Here is a 24,138-nt window from a genome sequence, read left to right on the forward strand (position 1 = left end):
TACTCCGCAAATTCATCAAATTGCCAATACGTTTCCCTATTCGCCAGAGTCTGCTTCCCCTGGTATAACCTGATAAGATGAAACTACATTCTCAACAATCTTATGTCAGTGACATCATATCCTGTATCCCGAAAAGTCATAAAAAAAGACAAAAGGCGGGTGTTTTTTCCTGTTTTAATGTGGGATTATATGTAAAATTTGTTAAACATGTTTTTTTTTAAAAAAAAAAACATTTAAAGCTCATGCCATTTGTTTTAGGTTGGGCTCATTTTTAGGACAACAGAGGATCTCTTTTGTCTTTATTTTTACTAATAAGTAGCTACTATCTCTAATAAAGACATATATATGACCTATATGTACCCGCCCTATTTAAATTGACCTAAGTATGTTAAGGAACTAGAAGGAAAGTAACACTAGCGAAAGTTCGCTTAGAAATGCCTGCGCATCACTTCACCATCATTCGTCTGCCGAGACGTTATTTCGCATTTTGATAAATATGCCTATACCCTGCGAATTAACGTCTAACGAAGTTGCACAAAGTGTGGCGGAGCCTACCGAGGCGGAAATTCACCCTTTAGTATATTTGCCCCAAATAGATAAACCAACACCACTTTTATGGTTGAAAACAATGAGAAATATTGAGTTGACAAAAAGAGATTTTTATTGATATTTAGAAACATTGTAGTGAAGTGTAATCAAACTGTTAACACTCCTTCCTCTCTCTCACAAAGCAGCACTTCTGTCTTGCTTTATGGCTAAGACCTCAGACATGTTTAGAATAGAATAGTCACACCACAGTGTTTAGAGATACTTTACCTACTGGAAACTCATTGTCTGCATCACTACAGGATGTAGAAACATAAAAAACCTGCCCAGCTCTAATTAGAAACTCATTAAAAAGAAAATAACTTTCAACTCAGACAGACCCATACAGGGCTTAGCAGCCTTAAGAACGGGTGGGGAGATGTAGTACATATAAAGCCCTTACTTCCAATTCATGTTTTTAGGATTTTTCTCTCTAAAATACAACACATATACTGACCAAATATATATTGTATAGCCATAGCCTTGAGAAAGCCTGTGCTCCATGGCAAAATTACTTCTGGTTAACCCATTCATAGCAAGTTCATATTGTCCTTCTCGGCCCTGTGACTTTCTCAGCTATTGGATAAAAGGCAGCCTTGCTCTCCTCAACACTTCCTCTACTTCCCCTTCTTTCCCAGCAAATCTGCAAACAGAGCAGGACTTGTTCTACGAGGGCTTTTCTTCCTGTATCTCTGTTCTGAGACAAACCTTGTCTGTTCTTACTGTGAGGATTCTGATTTTCAGCTCCCTTCCTATTCTATGAGATTTACACTAACAGCAAGCACTGCAGCCATCCTGAGCTTGTGGGTATAAATTATTAGCATCATCATGCTATACACTTACACTATATACACAGGAACATACTGAAGCTCCCAGAATTTTAGCAGAAAACCTTATTTGCCACAATCCCTACTATACCTGCTATCCCACAGTCACACTCCCTTCCTTCCCAGAGACTATTATCCACTGTTACTATAGGCACCATCTCTCCCTACTATACCTGCTATTCCACAGTCATACTCCCTTCCCAGAGACTATTATCCACTGTTACTATAGACACCATCTCTCCCTACTATACCTGCTATCCCACAGTCACACTCCCTTCCCAGAGACTATTATCCCTCTGTTACTATAGACACCATCTCTCCCTACTATACCTGCTATCCCACAGTCACACTCCCTTCCCAGAGACTATTATCCACTGTTACTATAGACACCATCTCTCCCTACTATACCTGCTATCCCACAGTCACACTCCCTTCCCAGAGACTATTATCCACTGTTACTATAGGCACCATCTCTCCCTACTATACCTGCTATCCCACAGTCACACTCCCTTCCCAGAGACTATTATCCACTGTTACTATAGACACCATCTCTCCCTACTATACCTGCTATCCCACAGTCACACTCCCTTCCCAGAGACTATTATCCACTGTTACTATAGACACCATCTCTCCCTACTATACCTGCTATCCCACAGTCACACTCCCTTCCCAGAGACTATTATCCACTGTTACTATAGACACCATCTCTCCCTACTATACCTGCTATCCCACAGTTACACTCCCTTCCCAAGGACTATTATCCCACTGTTACTATAGGCACCATCTCTCCCTACTATACCTGCTATCCCACAGTCACACTCCCTTCCCAGAGACTATTATCCCACTGTTACTATAGGCACCATCTCTCCCTACTATACCTGCTATCCCACAGTCACACTCCCTTCCCAGAGACTATTATCCACTGTTACTATAGACACCATCTCTCCCTACTATACCTGCTATCCCACAGTCACACTCCCTTCCCAGAGACTTTCCCCCAATATAATGAGATTTCCAAACCTGCTCAATTAATACCTGGGTTCTGAGGGGCCGAATCACCATCCTAAATCTGCAAGTGTGTGGATACCTTAAGAAATATGTTTCATCTCAACTAATTTTTTAGGAAAATCACCCATGATCTTCGCCTAAAAATTGCCCCTACTGCTCAATATTACCTTTACAATTGAATAGACACCCAGGAGAAGATTGCAGGTGTTTTTCAGGCAGCTTAAATACAACTAAATTAAAAGTACGCCTACTGCCATTATTATAGTGCCTTATAGCCTTATATTGAGTTGTTCAGAGCACATCTCTGTGGCGGATAATCTGCTGAATCATGTGTATGCACGGAAAGCCCCATTTAATTGCCTTAAAAAGCAAGATGAACCGTTGAAGCCAAAGACAGTAAACGTACCAAAATTAGTCAGAGACGGCAGCAAAGGAAATAGAGGTAAGACTCTGACACTGCAGATTTCCAAGCCCTTTATGTCTTGCACAGAACTTTCCATCAATGCAGATTTAAAGGCAGGGATGGGCAAGATACCCTTGACTTACAACTCCCTGCAGTCACCAAAAGACTTTAAGGTTGCCATACACGGGCCAATAAAAGCTGCCGACAGACCAAGTCGGCAGCTTATTGGCCCGTGTATGGGGGCCCCCGACGGACTTCCCCGATCGAGATCTGGCCGAAAGACATCGGACGGGATTAAAAATCCTGTTGGATCGCGCCCGCGATCCGACCGTCCGTTCGCGTTTGCTAGGATCCGATCGTTGGGCCCTGGGGAGATCCGCTCGTTTGGATTTAAGCTGCCGATTTGGATCCTTTAAACTGAGTTGGTAGTTCATCTGCATGTGTATGGGCCGTCTGTCCTTCCTGACAGATATCTGGCTGAAAATCATATAGATACTCATATAGATAGTCATAGATCTATTACATGGGCAATTCATGGGCAGTTCCGCTTGTTTGGAGAGGTCTGACTGATCATCAGCTGCCTGAGTTTTGTGAAGATATCGATTGGGGAAGCCTGTCAGAGGTCCTCATACACTACACTAGCTGTCGATTTGGTCTGCTGGCAACTTTTCTTGGCCTGTGTATGGTCAACTTTAGGCAGGTTTAAAAATCCTTCTGGAGAAGTCTCCTTTGTGGATAGATATCTTCAGAATATGGGTCTCTCCTTTTCTTGGGGACTTGATGAACAGCTGCTTGGTAAATAGAATGCAGATCTGGCACAGCCCTCTCCCACCTTGTGTTGCAGGGGGTCTGAAAGTTATATGATGATGGTACTGAGTAAAATCAAGTGCTCTCCTAGAAAGGAGATTGAGAGCAGAGTCTTAGGATCTACACTATTGGCCCTGAGAGATTGCCCAGATGTGTTAGAAGTAGGGTTCTCTTTAGTCAACTCACTCAGGGGTCCCCCCAAGTTTAAGGATATCGTCTGGCGCTCCTTCCACGGGAGGCTTTATGTTAATGGAAACATGAAGAAGAGGTGTGCCGATAACCACGACTGCCCAACTGGAGGAATGCACTGGGAAGGTGGAGACTATGGACCACTTTCTGCTTCAGTGTCCCTCAACAAAAAAGTGCATCATGCCTTGGGCATTCCTTGCCTCTCTGGTTTGAATTACCACTACCAGGAGTGGGCCTATGGAGCATTCAGTCATCAACAGGGTTTTGAGTTAAGCACCCTTTCTCTAGTTAGTTCTGTCACCCGCTTTTACACTTGTAATGCACGATGTCAGGTATGTGCTAGGCATAAAGTTCTCCCTGGTTCAGAGGTGGCAGGTAATATATTTGGTGAGCTTTGGAAAATCGTCTCTTTTGAGAAGCAGAGGATGAATGCGACCAGGTGGGTGTCTTTATGGTACAGGTATCGTTTTGCTCCTCCTTAAAACCCTTACCTGATTGGCCTCTCTGGTGTGAGGCTGGTCTCTTGTCACTCCCTTTAGATTTCTTTTAATATCCAGCAGATTTTTATGATAAGGCTCATGCTGTTTTAGGGGAGTAACCTGCATCTCTGTCCTGGCCATAGGGTTGGGGTGGGCTATTGCATTATAAGGTTAGTTATAGTTCTATATGTGTGTATATAAACAGTTATATGATAGTTTCCTCTGGACTCTGGTTGAAGAAACTATTGTTGATTTATGCATATTTCCTTTTATATTTATGGATTTTTTGTATTCAAGATATAATCTGTGCTTTTCTTTATGATTGTTTATGCTTATTTTTCAATACAAAACAGCCAGCCCGTCAGTAGATCTTCAGATCTATGGCCAACTATAGGAGGACACAACATCTCAGGGGCAGTCCAAGGAATTGGGGTCCAGTTGGGACAGGACATGCTCAGGGGAAAGTGGGACGTGGTCATAGCCTAAAACTTGAGTGTTGGAAAGTGCGCATTTGCAAGAACTTTGTTTTCCAAGGAGCTATGCACTGTATGAATGTGTTATAAATGTGTTATAAAGCTCACAGAACAGCCTCTCTCAGTGCTGTGCTTCTTTCTTGTTCTGCATGCTTGGGATGCCACATGGCAGTCCAGTAATGGGCTCTACGCATTAAATAGATCATTTAAAGAGGGGCATTAATATGTCAGCTAATGAGTGGGTTTCTGATTGTTCTTGGCCCCAAAGAAACCGCAGTTCCCGTATCAGATTCTCACAAGCTGGGACTGCATTTGGACCACAGGGTCAGCAAGATCCTTCCCCACCACCTGCCCCAGCAGATTAATCTTATTATCTGTCCATTAGAGGCTGCTGGAGACAAGGATTCAATGTCATGTTTTATTGCCCAGGAAATGGAGAATAACAGGTCATCTGATGATGTGATTCCTAATACATATTCTTGTTAATCTGCCTCCATCATTTACTGCCCTGTATCTTTTCATCGTGGTGAAAGCACCAGCAAAAGCTTTTAGTTCTTTCTTGCATTGATTTCTTTATAGGGGCCTGTTTAAAGGGGATGCAAACCCAAAAAATAAACGTAGTATTGTATTTTTACAATACTGCTTGTTTGGCGAGGTCATCAAATGAGCAAATCTTTCACAGATATGTTTGCCTAAAATACGAAAATACGCCACTGAAACCACATACACATGATAATATGCATTTTTCAGCCTGTAGTTTTAATTTCCCAACAGGCATTTCTGTTTTTTTGTCATTATCCACAATTTCGCTGTTACGCGTGTTTGTAAGAACGCAATACGCTGTCCACTTCCCATTTCATTTTCTGTATCAAAAAAAAAGCCTTGGAGGAAGACATCTCTGAAGAATTTTAGTAAACTTTTGTAAAGATAAAAAAAGCCAAGTAGAAAAGCAATTTTCAAGCAAAATGTCACTAGAGTTTATTTGCCATATTGAAAATACACAGCGTATTTCAGTGAAGTGTATTTTCATACCAGCGGATTCAATAAAGTTCAATAATATGGCGTTTCTGCTGAAAAAAGCAATTACTGGCGTCGCGTGGCACCCTGTGGGAATTGCTATAGTGCTATAGTATTCTATTATTTTCACTAGGGATTAATTTTGTGAGTATTTATGCTGTGGCTTTAAAAACGCCCCATGTGACTTCTCTCTTAGGAAGGTGATATTTCACTGATCCATTCAATTGACAAATGATCAGATCAGAACAACAGGAATCAGCGAGTCTTGAGTGTTGAAGGCCGCATCGGTTTCTTGGCTGGCAAGGCCGGAACTATTGGTAGGCAGAAGAGGCACTTGCCTAGGGTCGCAAAGCTTGGGGGGTGCCAGGCAAGTATCTACTCTCTCTGTTTCCTACCTCAGTCTGGCTGAGCAAGTGCTGAGCCTGGTCGTGTATGCACCCGGGGAGGGGGATGATGCTGCATACGGGGTTGCCTGGGGGCACCTGGCCTAGGTGGCTGGATTTTTAAACCTGCATGATTGATAAATGAACAATTTATAGCAAGATATCAGTCGGGCAGGACTGTTGGAGGGTCCCATACAAGCTGCCGACTTGGTCTGAAGGTGCAACATAATTCTGCCCATGTATGACCACCTTTAATGTGATTTCTAAGCCCTGATTGGCTATACTCTTCTCTGCACATTTCCATTGGTCCAAATGTGTTTTGTGACTAATCAGAACACCCCATGAGCACTGATTTTGATACCGTATGTACAATGTCCTTCCACACTCCAAAAAACATATAGGAAGCAGTGATGTGCATGGGGGACAGAAAGTTGACCTGCACCCAACCCTTGCCCAACCTCTTACAACCCTAACCCAACCTCTTACAACCCTAACCCCCTCTCTGCCAACCCCAACCCACCCTCTTCCAACCCCAACCCACCCTCTTCCAACCCCAGCCCACCCTCTCCGAAACCCCAAACCCACCCTCTTCCAACCCCAACCCACCCTCTTCCAACCCCCAACCCACCCTCTTCCAACCCTAACCCACCCTCTTCCAAACCCAGCCCACCCTCTCCGAAACCCTAACCCGCCCTCTTCCAACCCCAACCCGCCCTCTTCCAACCCCAACCCACCCTCTTCCAACCCCCAACCCACCCTCTTCCAACCCTAACCCACCCTCTTCCAACCCCAACCCACCCTCTCCCAACCCTAACCCACCCTCTTCCAGCCCACCCTATTCCATCCCACCCTCTCCCAACCCACCCTCTTCCAACTCAAACCCACCCTCTTCCAACCCCAGCCCACCCTCTCAGAAACCCTAACCCACCCTCTTCCAACCCCAACCCACCCTCTTCCAACCCCAACCCACCCTCTTCCAACCCTAACCCACCCTCTTCCAACCCTAACCCACCCTCTTCCAACCCCAGCCCACCCTCTCCGAAACCCTAACCCACCCTCTTCCAACCCCAACCCACCCTCTTCCAACCTTAACCCACCCTCTTCCAACCCACCCTCTTCCAACTCCAACCCACCCTCTTCCAACTCCAACCCACCCTCTTCCAACCCACCCTCTTCCAAACCACCTTCTTCCAACCTGTACCCAGTCTGACCCTGCAAGCCATTATTCCTTATGCACCTGTACCATCTCTGATGTAACTGTAGTGGGCAGTGTGGGGCCCTGACTTACTTTAACATAGAAATGAACCATGGACGGCTACAGCTGACCAGTAGAGACACTGTTGCCATGAGACAGAATGCCAAGCAGGGCTGTACTTTGGTCTGGTGCCACCCTAGGCACAAGAACTATGGACACTTCTCATCATGCCAACTGTGGGTGTGACATATCATGTGTGCATATGATGTCACTTGTGCAGGTGTGACATCACTCATGTGTGCCCCAGTGACGAGGCACACACCTCACCCCCCAACAGTCACCCACCAACTCCACTGTTTCGAATTTAGACAGCAAGGTATGGCAGCAACTGGCGGATAGTTTATTTTTTCCTTTAAAAAAATGACATTGTTATATAAAGCTGCCACCCTAGACACAAGCCCTTGAGTGCCTCTATATAAATACGGCCCTGATACCAAGGCAAGCTCTATGGCCCCACCTACAAGTGAAAATGCAAATATACAGAGATGTCTACGGTAAACCAAGTCATTGTGTTGCGGTGTCTGTTTAAGAGAAAAGAAATGGAAGATAAACAGCAAATATAAATAGAGCATATTTTCCCACTTGGGCTGGGCTGTAACGCCGTGGGGAAATCCCTTAGTGGCAAACACTTTGCAAATAGGAATGATCTCACTCAGGCTGTGTAAGGAGGAACTCATATAAGGCAAACAAGTAGATACTCTTTGTGTGATGCCTCCCAGATATAAAGATAAAAGTACATTTCACCCCAGGCTCCTTGTATTTGATTTACAAGCCTGATATTGTTACTGAAATGCCCACTACTGGCACAAATGGGAGTATAAGCATTCACTAAAATCTCTCCCTAACTGGCCTTCAGGCTGGGTCCCCATAGCTCATAATAAGGTTTCAGATATATAGAAACATTGGGGTAACCGTCACCCTGCTATAGTTCCAGGGGTACCCACGGTACCAAGACTATGGTATTCCCCATCTCCCAGAATCTCTGTAAATGATAAGGATATTAGACGTCACTGAGGGGTTCTGTGACCATATAAAGGCACAAGGCTGCAGGCTGAGTTATACAGGGAACTCTGAGTATCACTCATGTATTATAAGGGATAATGTACCCCCTACTGTAAATGATAAGGATATTAGAAGTCACTGAGGGGTTCTGTGACCATATAAAGACACAAGGCTGCAGACTGAGTTATACAGGGAACTCTGAGTATCACTCATGTATTATAAGGGATAATGTACCCCCTACTGTAAATGATAAGGATATTAGATGTCACTGAGGGGTTCTGTGACCATATAAAGGCACAAGGCTGCAGGCTGAGTTATACAGGGAACTCTGAGTATCACTCATGTATTATAAGGGATAATGTACCCCCTACTGTAAATGATAAGGATATTAGAAGTCACTGAGGGGTTGTTCTGTGACCATATAAAGGCACAAGGCTGCAGGCTGAGTTATACAGGGAACTCTGGGTATCACTCATGTATTATAAGGGATAATGTACCCCCTACTATAAATGATAAGGATATTAAAAGTCTCTGAAGTCTTTGATCATATAAAGGCACAAGGCTGCAGGCTGTATACTTTATTTTATATACAGTAATTTATTTCAATTAGTAATGAGTCACAAATGACATCACTGAGCATTTATTACCACTGGTTACATCACTAATGTTTATAAGACTATATTTTACAGGTTTATTCTTTGCCAATTTGAGAACAGCAACATCACTGTGTATATCACTTATGCTATTGAATAGCTGCGGATCCTAAGCTATAGCCTAGGGGCCCAGGTTGAAGGGGGGCCCATCTAAATTTTAAAAAAAATCTTATTTTTTTGTTATGTTCTTTTATTTTATATATATTACAAATACCATGAAGGTCACTCTAAGCCGCAAGTCCGATCAACATCATATTTTCCCAGAATGCCTCAGGGATCATACCCAGCATCTGTCATTTCTGTGTATTAACATAAGCCTCTTATAGGGCGGTAGAGATTTGTGAGTTCATAATACTATTGCCCTAAGGAATAAAAAGCAGCCAGTAACCAGCACCTCTTACCCCTTAGCCATGAAATATCTTGATGTAAATAGTAATTACAAAACCCTGCAGCCTTCAATGCCCTGTGACTCCTGCAGGATGCTGGGAGTTGTAGTTTATCACTCCAGCAAACCTCGGAAATGCACCTGGCATGGGTAATGCAAAGAGGTGGCAGGGTGGGCATCGACCAATTGTTTGTCGGGATGCAGAGGCGAGTCACTTTAAACCATTACCTAGAGCAACCAATCAGGCTTTTGCTTTCATTGCTTCAGCCACACTGGACAAAATCAAAGCTTACTGCTGATTGGCTGCCTTCCTGCACTACGCTTACACTTTATTAAAATATAGGTTCATCTGATCATTTTGGGAGAATTAAAAAAAACATATGCATTATATCTTTTCTTAGCACTTTGCTGTCCTTGTTGTCCCATCTGCCTGCTCGAGTAGCTGGAATGCTGGGAAATGTAGTTCTTCAATAGCTGGTTAAGAGCATTGCTTTTTTTATCTTGTACTCCCAAGGCTACGGGCTCCTAAAGTAAACTAAAGGAATACAAAGATGCTTAGAACTTAATTCCACAAAAACGGGGGCATGACATTAAAATATTTACGTGAGGTATGGTGAAATGTACCTATTGGTCCACTAATAAATAGCACCCCTGAAACCCTGCCTCCTCCAGCTATGAAGCCCTATTGTGCCAGTGGGTTTATGTGTGAAGCGCACTGATTAGCTTGCACAATGGTGCACAAAATGCACAAATATTTGAATTCTTTTTGTCCTGTGCTAGAGTAACTGGTTTATTATGAGCAGTTTCTTTATACTCCCAGTGACGCCCACTCCCTCAATTCTGCTGCCTGAGAATCAGAGGCATCAGCCTGTACAAATGCCAAGAAACCACAGATTTGTGGCCCGTTTGATGAAATAACAAAAAAGGAGCTTGGAACATAAACAAACAATTTGTGCATTTCATTGAATTTAGCAGGAGTTAAAATGTCCATACACGGGCCAATAAAACCTGCCGACAGGCCAAGGCTGCACCTTATTGGACAGTGGATGGTCCTCGCGATGGGCTTCCGTAACTGATAGCGAGAAAGCATTAACTCAAGGGATGAAAACATAATTCTGCCTCTTTATAGGTCCCTGGTGAGGCCTCATCTGGAGTATGGGGGCAGTTTTGGACTCCAGTCCTTAAGAGGGATATAAATGAGCTGGAGAGAGTGCAGAGACTAAGTGCAACTAAACTGGTTAGAGGGACGGAAGACTTAAATTATGAGGGTAGACTGTCAAGGTTGGGGTTGTTTTCTCTGGAAAAAAGGCGCTTGCGAGGAGACATGATTACACTTTACAAGTACATTAGAGGACATTATAGACAAATAGCAGGGGACCTTTTTACCCATAAAGTGGATCACCGTACCAGAGGCCTCCCCTTCAGACTAGAAGAAAAGAACTTTCATTTGAAGCAACGTAGGGGGTTCTTCACAGTCAGGACAGTGAGGTTGGGGAATGCACTGCCGGGTGATGTTGTGATGCTGATTCAGTTAATGACTATAAGAGGGATGATTTTTTGGACAGACATAATATCAAGGGCTATTGTGATACTAAACTCTATAGTTAGTATAGATATGGGTATATAGAATTTAATTAAACGTAGGGAGGGGTGTGTGTATGGGGCTGGGTTTTCATTTGGAGGGGTTGGACTTGATGGACTTTGTCTTTTTTCAACCCGATTTAACTATGTAACTATGTAACTATGTCCTCACACTGGCCATTCCCAGCTTTGTGATCCAAATAGTGGGCCCTAGGGCCCATGATAGGATCAGCCGGATATGGGGCATATTGGGACAAGGACTGTTCTTTGGCGACCTCTCCAAATGAGCGGATCTGCCCAGTGTGGCCACCTTCTCACAGTTGGCAGAGACAGGTTAAGGTGCAGCCGCAGGGTCTGCTTCCTCTTTAGTTATTCTACTGGTCAGATGGTATTTTCAAACCTGTCCAATCCACAGCTGACGGATACCCATTTGGGAATGATTTGGCCAGTTTTAGAAAACTGAATGCTGGGGTTTTCTGCCACCAACACCGGCAAATCTCACTTTCCCCGCACCAGGACCATATGTAAGTGCAGTGAAGGTTGGGGGTGGATCTGGAATAGGGATTGTGATGAGTGAATGAGGGTGGTTCACCTTTAAGTACATTTTTAGTATATTATAGAATGGCCAGTTCTAAGCAATGTTTCAATTGGTCTTTATTTTTTTAATTAATTGCCTTCTTCTTGAGACTCTTTCCAGCTTTCACGAGAGTGGCCATTGACCACATCTAAAACAAATACTCTGTAAGGCTACACATTTATTGCTATTGCTACTTTTTATTTCTCCTCTTTCTATTCAGTCCCTCTCCTGTTCATATTCCAGTCTCTTAGTCAAATCAATGTTTGGTTGCTAGGGGAATTTGAACCCTAGCAATCATGTTACTGATATTACAAACGGGAGAGCTGGCGAATAAAAAGCTAAATAACTCAGAAAACACAGATAATAAAAAATGACAACCAATTACAAATTGTATCAGAATATCACACTTAGGGGCCCATTTACTTAGCTCGAGTGAAGGAATAGAATAAAAAAAAACTTCGAATTTCGAATGATTTTTTTGGCTACTTCGACCATCGAATTGGCTACTTCGACCTTCAACTATGACTTCGACTTCGAATCTAACGTTTCGAACTAAAAATCGTTCGACTATTCGATTGTCAAAGTACTGTCTCTTTAAAAAAAACTTCGACCCCCTACTTCACCACCTAAAACCTACCGAAGTGCAATGTTAGCCTATGGGGAAGGTCCCCATAGGCTTTCTAATGCTTTTTAGGTCGAAGAAAAATCGTTCGATCGATGGATTAAAATCCTTCGAATCGAACGATTCGAAGGATTTAATCGTTAGATTGAATGATTTTTCGATCGAACTATTTGTGGTAAATCCTTCGACTTCGATATTCGAAAGTCAAAGGATTTACATTCGGCAGTCGAATATCGAGGGTTAATTAACCCTCGATATTCGACCCTATGTAAATCTGCTCCTAAAAGTTAAATTAAAGGCGAACAACCCCTTTAATATCAGTGGGGTGATTAGAAAGATGAGTAATAAAAAGTAGCAATAATAAATAAATGTGTAGCCTTACAGAGCATTTGTTTTTTAGATGGGGTCAGTGACCCCCATTTCAAAGCTGGAAAGAGTCAGAAGAGGAAGGCAAATAATTCAAAAACTATAAAAGAAGAAATGAAGGCCAACTGAAAATTTGCTTGGAATTAGCCATTCTATAACATACTAAAAGGTAACTTAAAGGTGAACTGACCCTTTCCTGGGAATTAGCGTAGCCAAAAACACACATGTCCAAAATTGCAATAATCCTCACGAGAGGCCAGAAAGCAATAACTTGGGTTTGGGTGGTTCTCTTACAAGTCACTAGGGTTGAGGAGACTGCCTCATACAGATTCTGGGGAATGAATTCCAAACAAGCTCCAAGAAAATCCCATTTACATGGGTTTATCCTATAGGCTAAAGCTCACCCACTGGGTTTTTAAAGCAGAAGCCAAGATAATAGCTGATCAGATTCCCAACTACAGACAGTTTCGCCTTTCTTGAGGCTCATCAGTGTAGTGGTGGTTCTCTTACAAACCCCAATATCCATCAGGTGGGTTGATCGCAATTCTACCTCTCAGTTTAGGGTCTTTACTCTTTCTCCATTGCCAGGAGCCCACCCAGAGAGCTGTAATATCCTTATCTACTGCTGACTGATCTGTTTAGCTGTGTTTGTAATAATGACCTGTAACAGCAGGGTTCCATTTGGCTGCCCCATTTGTCTCTTGCACAGCTCAGCAGAGCAAAGTGGGTGGAGCTACTAACCCAGGGGAGGATGAGGTTGCTCATGGAGAGTGCTAAATACACACAGACATATGGCCATACGGAGCCTAAAGCTGCCGATAGTAGCAAAGCTCTCATTGAACATACCGAGGATTCGTACGATTTTCGGAACGTGTGTGGAGAGTCCCAACATTTTTCGTCCGCCGGAGATCGGACAGGTTAGAAAATTTCTGTCGGCTGCCGATAATATCTCTGCGTGTATTGCCGATTGTACGATTTTCAGTGGGAGACTGTCACCAGCTTTGGTCGGATATAACTATCGTACGATTGCTGTCAGGGGCAGAATATTGGCTGATCTGTTCTTTAACTGCTTTATTTGATCGGAATGGTTAGTGGCAGGTCGGGAGATTGGAAAGTCCGATCGTACATCGATTCATCCAATCGGATCTTTGCGTCTGTGGCCAACTTAAGGGCAGAGACACATGTGGAGATTCGGGGAGATTAGTCACCCGGCGACAAATCGCCTTTTTTTGAGGCGATAAATGTCCCCGAACTGCCTTCCCGCCGGCTAGAATAGAAATCGCCGGCGGGATGGCACTCGGAGCCCTTCATTTTTCGAAGTCGCCCGAAGTTGCCTCACGAGGAAACTTCAGGCGACTTCGAAAATGAGGACCAGCTGCTAGTGTCGTAACTAGAGGCCCCCCAAATGTCAAAAGGTTGACTTGTTTTACCAATATTTAATTAAATTGTATATGAATTAGGGCCTCATGGGGCCCCTATACCTCATGGGCTCCCCTGCACAGCCTGGGAATTCAGGGAGCAGGAAGTGGAAGAGAAGGGAGGGATTATTAGGGGTTTTGCAGAAAATTTCAATAAATCAGCCTGAAACACTACTTTTTAAGCAAAATTCTTCTATATCTAAACGAGTATATTGCACTGGTACGTTCTCTGTGTCGGACTGAGATATCAGGGGCCCACCAGAAAACCTTAGACCATGGGCCCACTTTCCAAACCATATTCCTCCTCTCCTCACTCAACCTCTTTATTCTCCTAGTCTCTTTTTCTATTCATACTATACTATTCTGCCATTATTAAGCCTCTTTTTTCCCATAAAGAAATAGGGAATGACCATGAAATAGGCCAAATGATTAGAAGTAAGAGGCCCACTGACACCTGGGCCCACCAGCAATTTTCCTGGTTCCAGGTGGGCCAGTCTGACACTGTACTTTCTTATTTTTAACAGAAAATGTCTCCTTTAACTCAGCTCCCTCCTGATCAATTCCATTAAAGGGGTGGTTCACTTTTAACTTTTAGTATCTTATAAAAAGGCCAATTCTAAGCAACTTTTCAATTGGTCTTTTAATTATTAGCCTTCTTCTTCCAATTCTTTTCAGCTTTTTAAACAGACCCCCCCCTATTTGAATAGGCCCCAATCCAAAAACAAATGCTCTGTAAGGCTATAAATATTGTATTGCTCTTGCTAATTTTTATTACAAATGCATTAGGGTCAGGGCACACGTTCAGACTAATCTCTCTGCCTCCCGCCGGCTAGAGTGTAAATCCTGCCGGGATGGCACTCGAGGGCTTCGTTTCCCGAAGTTGGTCGAAGTTGCCTCACGACTTTGGATAACGAAGCCCTCGAGTGCCATCCGCCGGCGATTTACATTCTAGCCGACGGGAGGCAGTTTGGAGAGATTAGTCGCCCCAAAGAAGAGGCGATTAATCTCCCCGAAATCTGAGTGCGTGCCCTGACCCTTAAACTCAAAGGGCAGTTTTTTCTTATGGCGACTTTTTAGCTGCGTCAAAATTTCTCGCATTGGATTTTTGCCTCAGTTTCGTGAAAACGTTTGCAGATGCCGAAGTGTGGAATTTTGCCGCAAATTCATGCCTGGCGAAAAAAATACGTTCATCACTATAGATGAGCAATGCGGGAGGGACTTATAGGTTGTTGTCATTTTGGATTGCAAGCTCCTGGCACACAGGAGAAGACTGACTGGGGGGGTGGCAGACTTGGGGTCCCAGCCTTAGATGATTCTATAAGTGAGACATGTGTAACCTGCAAATCCCCCAGATATACATTGCACTTTGTTTATTCACCACCTCGCCAGCCTGGGGTGTCGGAGTGAGAGGCAAAGTGATAATAATGTGACACCCACACACACACGGGAGCAGCTCCTTCCCTCTCTCAGCTCCCCCTCCCTCCCTTCCAGGCTCTTGTTTCTCCCCCTCCCTTCTCTCCTCCCCTCATCCTCCTCCTCCCCGGCCGCCTCTCATCTCCCTGCAGCCGCCGGGCTGGGGCAGTACAGACACTCGATCCTGTGCGCAACAGTGTGGCTCCTCCAGTCCTGTGCGTAACTGTGGCCCCTCTGATCCTGTGCGTAACTGTGGCCCCTGATCCGCCCCTCTGCTCTGCTCTTCCCTTGAACTGATAGGGGTGGGAAGAGGGAAGACCCCCCAGCCCCTGCTGGAGCCCACCCCCTGCACCCTAGGAAGGAAAAAGCTCAGTCGGGGTAAGTTCTTGTTCTTTTATAGGTCTGGGGTGGGCTGTGTATTGGGGAGCCCTGTTAAGTGCAGCTGCTTCTGTACAGGGGCCTGTTGCATGAGAAGACTACAACAAGAGGCCTCCTGCTATGGGTGTTGAATTGATCCCTCCTTTGTGCCCCAAATTCATTCCTGCTTCTGTGCTGCTCCCTCCTGTGGCACCCATCACCGTGCGGCTGCAGCTCCAGCTCTTTTCCCTATGGGCACCCTGTGCCTCTGGCAGTGTTGCAGTTACTAAGCGCTGTGATCCTGGGCAACACTTCATGGGACCGGGGCAGAGAAAGAGAGAAAGCCTGGCAGGGGTATCAAGCAGAGGTGGGGGGTGCAGCAGTGGGTATTAGGGGCATTGTGCATGACTAATATTGTCAGGGACCTTTATTATCTTGTGCAAAGAAACAAACTCCTGGTCTCCCCCACCCTCCTCCCCTCTTAGTAATTTGGTCTTTTAAATTCTCTTGTGTTGTGAGTAGAACCACATGGGATTGTAACAGGACACTCCTGTCCCATGGGAAGCTCCACTGGTGCATTTCTTTACATGTGCAGCTCCGTGTGCCTCCAAACTCTCCACTCGCTCTTTATTCTCCTGCTCCACGGTAAAAAAAAAAATACTAAGGCAGCCTGGAAAAAACTGCTCAAAAATATACTCTTTTTGGGAGTGGCGCTGAATTAACTCAAAGAATTTTGTATTTATCCATGAACCAAGTGAAAATAGTTTGGGAAAAACAATTATACAAAAATAAAAATCAATTTTGGGGAATAATATTGCCCTTTATGTCCTTGTCATACGGGGCTTATTCTGTATCACCCCACTTTGAGGCGCTACACTGGCTGATAAATAGAAAATACGCCCCCCACATGGGCCTCGTTCCACTGCCAATGGTAATGATTGCACACTCAATTTGAAAAATAGAGAAATATTTATTACATCAAAAGAAAAAAAAGGTTACAAAAAATACCAAAGTAAGTAGTGAGCCCAACGCGTTTCGCCCATTGTGGTCTTCATCAGGGGCACAAATAATAAAAAATCAAAAGAAAAAAGCAGGTTTTTGATCTTTTTTAATTATTTTTGCCCCTGAGGAAGACCATCATGGTCAAAACGCGTTGGGCTCACTACTTACTTTGGTATTTTTTGTAACCTTTTTTTCTTTTGATGTTATAGTTCTATTTGCAATCCTTATCTTGATTTTTGTGTATGTTAGCTTTGGAGACCCACATGGGGAGCCACCTTTGGATTAGCACCTCAAAATTGTTTCCTAGGGTGTGCGCTTCCTAATCTGATATTTACATAATGGCATATAAGTGTCTCTTGGGATGTGCTCAGCCCTAGATTATGTATCGCTGTGTGTGTCCTTATAATATGCGTCTCGTTAGGAAATAAGACCACGATGCTGGAAAGTGGTTATGTAGATTGAGAACTGATGTTGCCTGAATGGTAACTGTCCAACCCTTGTTTAGCTTCTTTTCAGTGGTGGGGCGAAAGTGTAACCATGAAGGACCTGCTTCTTCATAACCAAAATAGAAAGGTTCTGTGATGTGGTACTGCTACTAATTCAATGAAACGACCCCCTCAGAGCAGGGGAGAATGTATATTGTAGAATGTATATTTGTTCTCCTTGATACCCATGAAAACCAAGCTTCAGGGTCAATCAGGGCCAGCTTTTTTTGTGAAATGTTGCCCCAGATATTATTGAAACTATGACTAATACACCAACATTGTCCCATATCTGAAACATTTTGATAATCTAAAGGAGGTCCTGAGCAAAGGTTGGACCCTCAGGTGGAACCAAAACATTGGATGGAGCGTATGTCAAAATGGATGGATGTTCTTTTCTGAACTTGCTTGCAGAGGCTTAGGACATTTAAGTGAGGTAGGAATTTATTTCCATTGGGATCCAGATGAAGTCTCAGGGCAGTTAGAGGTTCTATCATGAGTCAGAGAGGGCTTTCCTGTGGGATTCTGGGGAGGTGAAAATTATTTAGGGGGTGAAGTAAAGGAACAGTGATAGAGTAAGACAGAGATAGAGTATAAAAAGATTGTGGACCAAACTTAGAATACCTAAATCAGGAGTGTCCAACTTCAGGCCAAGTGTGGCTCTCCAAAAGATTTTCAGGACCCCCACACTATTTATTGGCTCCTTTGGATGACACAAATCAGAATCTGGACCCAAAACAAAGTGAATAATTGGTCCATTATAAGGAAACGATTGGATAGTACTGACCTAGATCAGCTTGTTCCATTCAAGGGTCCCCAACATTTTCTACCCATGAGCCATATTCAAAAAGAGTTGGGGAGCAACACAAGCAGGAAAAAAATCCTTGAGGATGCCAAATAAGGGCTGCGATTGGTTATTAGTAGCTCCAATATGGACTGGCAGCCTACAGGAGACTCTGTTTGTCAGTGCACCTGGTTTTTATGCAACTAAAACTTGCCTCCAAACCTGAAATTCAAAAACAAGCAAATGCTTTGTGGCCATTGGGAGCAACATCCAAGGAGTTGGTGAGTAACATGTTACTCACGGACCACTGGTTGGGGACCAATAATGTATAAAAATGAGACAAGCTGGATAGTATTTGTGGGTAATACAGCGGTGTTAATAGAGTTTAAGGGGCTCCCTGCAGCTGCTTTTGGGCCCTGCCCAGATCTGTGTTATATTGTCTGTCTACCATGGAGACTTATGTGGCCCGCACCCCAGTAGTCAGAACCAGGGCCTGTCGGATAAGTTCAGTAGTAGCCTCAAGACCAGGGGGCCTATTCCCCATGGTGTTGGCACTTATTTCGGCCACTGGTGTAATAAAAGGAATTTTTGAACTGGAAGCCACTAGAGATAAGGGAGGCCTCCACTGTGACCAAAGAGGAATAAAACCTCAGGATTCAATTAGGGGCCCATCAGAAAGGAGGATTTCAAGATCAGGGCTCTCCTGATTGGAGGCCTACTGGCTAAATACTGCTTGGGAAAGGTTTATCAGAAACTCCTCAATGATTAATATCCTTATATGTAGAATGGTGGTGGAGTGGTACAATATCCCATGTGTCTGCTCTTCTTCTTCTGTTGGGCAGTCTACACTGGCCTGTTATAAATACATAATAAATTAAAGGGCGAGAGACATTTTTAAAAATGCCGATGTAGGTCAACTCCACAGCACAATGGTCCATATGATTCTGCACAAGAGGGAGCTGTGTAGGAATTTTCATTATTTCTATGGTTTCCAGAAGCCATGCAGATGGTGACCTTTACACTTAAGATTTTCATATTAGGAAAACTCATACTAGAAGGGAATGGTTTTAAACAGATATATTCTTTGCCAGCTTCTGCACAATTACAGAATCTCTTGCTGGCCGTGCATGCTGGGATTTGTAGTTTTGATGAAACTCCACTTGCATTGCTTACCCCCCATTACAGTAGTTGTTTTATTTATAACTAGCAAATCTTTGTGGCCCACATACCCTGGCCGGAATATACCGCCTGGTATTTGGCTCATCTTTTATCCCTTTGGGACAGCGAATACAGGGACGCATTAATCCATGCACGGTTTCCACAACAGCTAGGCACATGGGTTTTAAAGGGCACATAAGTGCATTTTCTGGAAGGATAAGCTAAAAATACATTTAGAAAAGGAAGATCTTTGTCTGATTTATATATATTGGTGCTGAACTATACTGTAGCATAACTACTACCCGCAACAAATACTAAGGCGTATTATCATTCTAAACCAATGCAAGAGTCTGCACTGCTGGTAATGACTACTGAAGCTGCATGGCGGAAGGCAGATGATTAAGAGATATGGTAGGAACTGGATTATTACTGGAGGAGAGCTGGCTTCTGCATTGGTTCAGGAGTCAGACCCTTAAAAAGCTATTATAATTATAATGTATATTGAAAAGCTGCTTAGAATAACATTTTCTTCCATTGGGCAAAATGTTATTTTTGGGTTAACATCCCCTTTAATTCTCTAGAAAGAAATTCTTTTTGGAGGCTTGAGCTGGAAGTCGACCCAGATTTTGACTTTAGAAATGCTTTTAACCCCCTTGTCAGCCAGTATAGACGGGACGCTTAGTAAACACGTGCTATTTATAACATGCGTTTCGTTTTGCCGAAATAGATATTGAAATATGTGGGTGTAGCTACAGTGTCAACTGTGATGAAAATATGTTGTGCTTTTTTTTCCCCCGGAGCATGAATATTTTATCTGACATAAGTGAACGGGGCTTGTTATTCCAGTTTACAATTGGGTTTCAGTTAGAGATGCACCGGATCTTAACCCTAATTTGCATATGCAAAAATAAGTCTCCGTTTCTTCGTTTGGTGATGAAAAGTTGCAGGATTTTAAGGATTCAGTGAGGCCAGGCATTTGAATTCAGTCAGGTCGAATTTTAGAGTCAATGAATCTGTAGTTTCAAATAGATTGAAGTTCCCCAGCTCCCCTATTCCTGCTGGCAACCAGCTTATTCCATAACCAGCAGTGGAACAGCGCCACCTATTGCTTGTACTGCAGTCTTCCCTTTAATCGCTGCTTTAATAGCACAGTCTCTCTCTGCAGAGAATATTCTGTATCTGCATGTTCCTGTCGCTTCTCGGCCTTTTGGCTGAGATCAAATGTAGTATCTTCGGAGAAACACTTGATCCTCTGGACTGGGGCCAAAGCATTATGAAAGCCCTCGACATTGAGCCCCTATGGGGGTTGCCCGACTCACTCTGGGTGGATCTGCAGCCTTGGCTCTCCAGCTGTTAAGGAACTACAAGTCCCACAATGCAATGAATGAGTCTAATGAAGGAGTCTAAAGGCAAATGCATTGTGGGACTTATAGTTCCTTAACAGCTGGAGAGCCAAGGTTGCAGACTCTACACACTTTGCATATTATGGCTTTTATTCTGCTTTTATTTCTACGCTCCGGCCTTTTGGCCATTGGAGCACCGGATCCGCACCCGCCCTCCCTCCACCCGCACCTGCCTGCGCCCAACTTCCGTGTTCCTTTTAGAGAACTGCGCCGATCATTCATACGGAACAGTAAGAAAAATCTCAGTGGGAGAGGGTTGAATGACCGATATGCCCTATTTGGCCACCTTTAGACCACATCTCAAGAAGATGGGATGTTCTCATTCACTGTTGCTGGTGCCAAACGACACAATGGTACTGTGGTCCGAACAGACGAGTATCATAAAAGTGTATGGACAGTTTTAAACTGTTTCACTCTTTAGGGTCAAGTATGTACACGTCTGCTGCAAAATCTCTGGCTATAGTGTTTCTATAAATGGCCAACTTGATAGTTGTTGTTGTAAGGGAAATGGCACATACAATGCAAAGTATCATGTGAGTCTGGGCTCTCAAGTTCAGCAGAATATGGCTACTGGCTGAGAAAAGTGGCACAGCAGGCCAGTGGCACATGGGGTGGTTCCCTCTTGCTTGTAGCCCATGGAAAGTCTTTCCCAAATCTCCGATTATTTGTATGCAGGTCCTTCCATCTGGGCTTTCCCACACCATTCCCTGAAGTTACCCCTTAAACCAACATTTCCTCTATATATGCGTTAAGTGTTAAAAATGTCTGACTTTGCTGTTGGGGCAATAAATAACAGTTTGTTACTGGGAACAGAAGCTCTGAACTCAACAACAATGGGATGCTGCTTATTTGCTAGAGACAATAAAGTTGGGTTGCCTGGCAATGAGCAATGACGTCATGGAAACTAGATGATGGATCGTGCGATTAATCTGGAAAATAGAGGAAGAGAAAAGAAGCCGGAGAAAATACATGTAAACTAAGGGGGCTCTGGTCCCTCCAAATGAACTTGTAACCAAGGAAGGGGGCGTTTTTTTCTAATTGACTTCCAAGTCAAGGTGAAATCAAAGGCAGCGTATACAAGCCTATATCAAGGGGAAGAGCAGGGAAGTGTGGCCCCTGTCAATTCTAGATGGGCCACAGATTGGAGGCACCAGTAATCCTGATGGGGTCTGCTACTTCGTGTCATGAAAGACAGCTTTATTGCCCCTGGAAAATCTCTTCTGCTATGGGCAGTAAAGTGCCGAGCATTCTTGCCCATCTGCACCCATTGAATGAATTTTCCTTGGATTACCGCAAATATAAAGTGTTTTGCATACAGAGATTCCAGTGTATCTTGGGGGACAGGAATTTTGGGGTGCTTTATCAACCGCAGGAGAGGGGATTTCTTTACTTTCCCCTCTGTAGCTTGGTGCCTGCATATGCCAGTGGGTGCAAGAAAAACCATCTAACCCTTAAAGCACCCATTGGTGCAGGTGATTGCCATAAAAATGAATTGGGTTGGGATCAGAGCATTTTGTTGCTGTGTGCCATTGCCATTAGGCTCCCCGAGGGATGTGCGAGAATGAAATGCTTTTATTTCTAGAAGGTTATGGGAACTTTTCCTCACTGAGATATAAAAGTAATTGTGATTATTTCCAGGAAAGATAATTAGGAGGAATGCAAAGCCGATTAAAGCCAAGGTCATTGGCAAGGCAGAGAACCGTGTGGTGGTGGGTGGTGGGTATAATCAGCGGGTGCTTAGGGCATATTGTTGCCCCCACAGGGGTTACATTTTGTAGCTGCCCTTCCAAGGGAGATATGTCCCAGGCAGCAGAGTGAATACCTTCAGCTTGGCCGCAGCCCAAGATATGTAGTGATTGTGATTGTGTATCGCACTGGGGAACCTGCTCTGACTTGCTGCTAACAGGATACAGACCTGTGGGATTATGTCCTTATAAAGACACGAGATCCAGCGTCTCCATGTGAAGGAACACTACACGGCCTAGCCCAATTTACTGGGGGGTAGGAGAGAAGGGGCAATTGTGAGGCCTGGGATCCAGTCTTTCAACAACATTAATGCTTGTTATAGGAATACTGTCCTCAGAATAAATAGTTATTACTTGTACTTGGATACAAGGTGTAATAGTGTGCAAAGTGAAGTCATTTTGGGAAAATCGAAAAGGTTTTTTTGTGCTTTTTTTCTGGTACAGTTCTGTTTTTGCACAAGGGTATATCTATTCTTGCACGGGGAGTGTATTCTCCTGGTATATTCTGTTCTTGCACAGGGAAGTGTATTCTCCTGGTATATTCTGTTCTTGCACGGGGAGTGTATTCTCCTGGTATATTCTGTTCTTGCACAGGGAAGTGTATTCTCCTGGTATATTCTGTTCTTGCACGGGGAGTGTATTCTCCTGGTATATTCTGTTCTTGCACGGGGAGTGTATTCTCCTGGTATAATTCTGTTCTTGCACGGGGAGTGTATTCTCCTGGTATATTCTGTTCTTGCACGGGGAGTGTATTCTCCTGGTATATTCTGTTCTTGCACGGGGAGTGTATTCTCCTGGTATATTCTGTTCTTGCACGGGGATTGTATTCTCCTGGTATATTCTGTTCTTGCACGGGGAGTGTATTCTCCTGGTATATTCTGTTCTTGCACGGGGAGTGTATTCTCCTGGTATATTCTGTTCTTGCACGGTGAATGTATTCTCCTGGTATATTCTGTTCTTGCACGGGGAGTGTATTCTCCTGGTATATTCTGTTCTTGCACGGGGAGTGTATTCTCCTGGTATATTCTGTTCTTGCACGGGGATTGTATTCTCCTGGTATATTCTGTTCTTGCACGGGGAGTGTATTCTCCTGGTATATTCTGTTCTTGCACGGGGAGTGTATTCTCCTGGTATATTCTGTTCTTGCACGGTGAATGTATTCTCCTGGTATATTCTGTTCTTGCACGGGGAGTGTATTCTCCTGGTATATTCTGTTCTTGCATGGGGAGTGTATTCTCCTGGTATATTCTGTTCTTGCACGGGGAGTGTATTCTCCTGGTATATTCTGTTCTTGCACGGTGAATGTATTCTCCTGGTATATTCTGTTCTTGCACGGGGAGTGTATTCTCCTGGTATATTCTGTTCTTGCACGGGGAGTGTATTCTCCTGGTATATTCTGTTCTTGCACGGGGAGTGTATTCTCCTGGTATATTCTGTTCTTGCACGGGGAGTGTATTCTCCTGGTATATTCTGTTCTTGCACGGTGAATGTATTCTCCTGGTATATTCTGTTCTTGCACGGGGAGTGTATTCTCCTGGTATATTCTGTTCTTGCACGGGGAGTGTATTCTCCTGGTATATTCTGTTCTTGCACGGTGAATGTATTCTCCTGGTATATTCTGTTCTTGCACGGTGAATGTATTCTCCTGGTATATTCTGTTCTTGCACGGGGAGTGTGTTCTCCTGGTATATTCTGTTCTTGCAAAGGGAGTGTATTTTCTTTGTAGAATTCTTTTTTTGCGTGGGGAAGTGTATTCTGGTGTAA

General features: G+C 43.8%; 1 protein-coding gene across 3 annotated transcripts in view; it reads left to right on the forward strand.

The window, feature by feature from the left end:
- Nucleotides 1–15,573: 15,573 nt before the first annotated feature.
- The window catches only part of epn2.S (epsin2 S homeolog), a 40,275-nt gene continuing 31,710 nt past the window's right edge, over nucleotides 15,574–24,138 (forward strand). For all 3 annotated transcript variants that reach the window (XM_041578138.1, XM_041578140.1, XM_041578139.1), the window contains exon 1: nucleotides 15,574–15,821. The gene's annotated coding sequence lies outside the window, so the exon portion shown is untranslated. The remainder of the gene's footprint in view (nucleotides 15,822–24,138) is intronic.

Source organism: Xenopus laevis, chromosome 9_10S (genome assembly GCF_017654675.1).
Source record: "Xenopus laevis strain J_2021 chromosome 9_10S, Xenopus_laevis_v10.1, whole genome shotgun sequence".
Lineage (NCBI taxonomy): Eukaryota > Metazoa > Chordata > Amphibia > Anura > Pipidae > Xenopus > Xenopus laevis.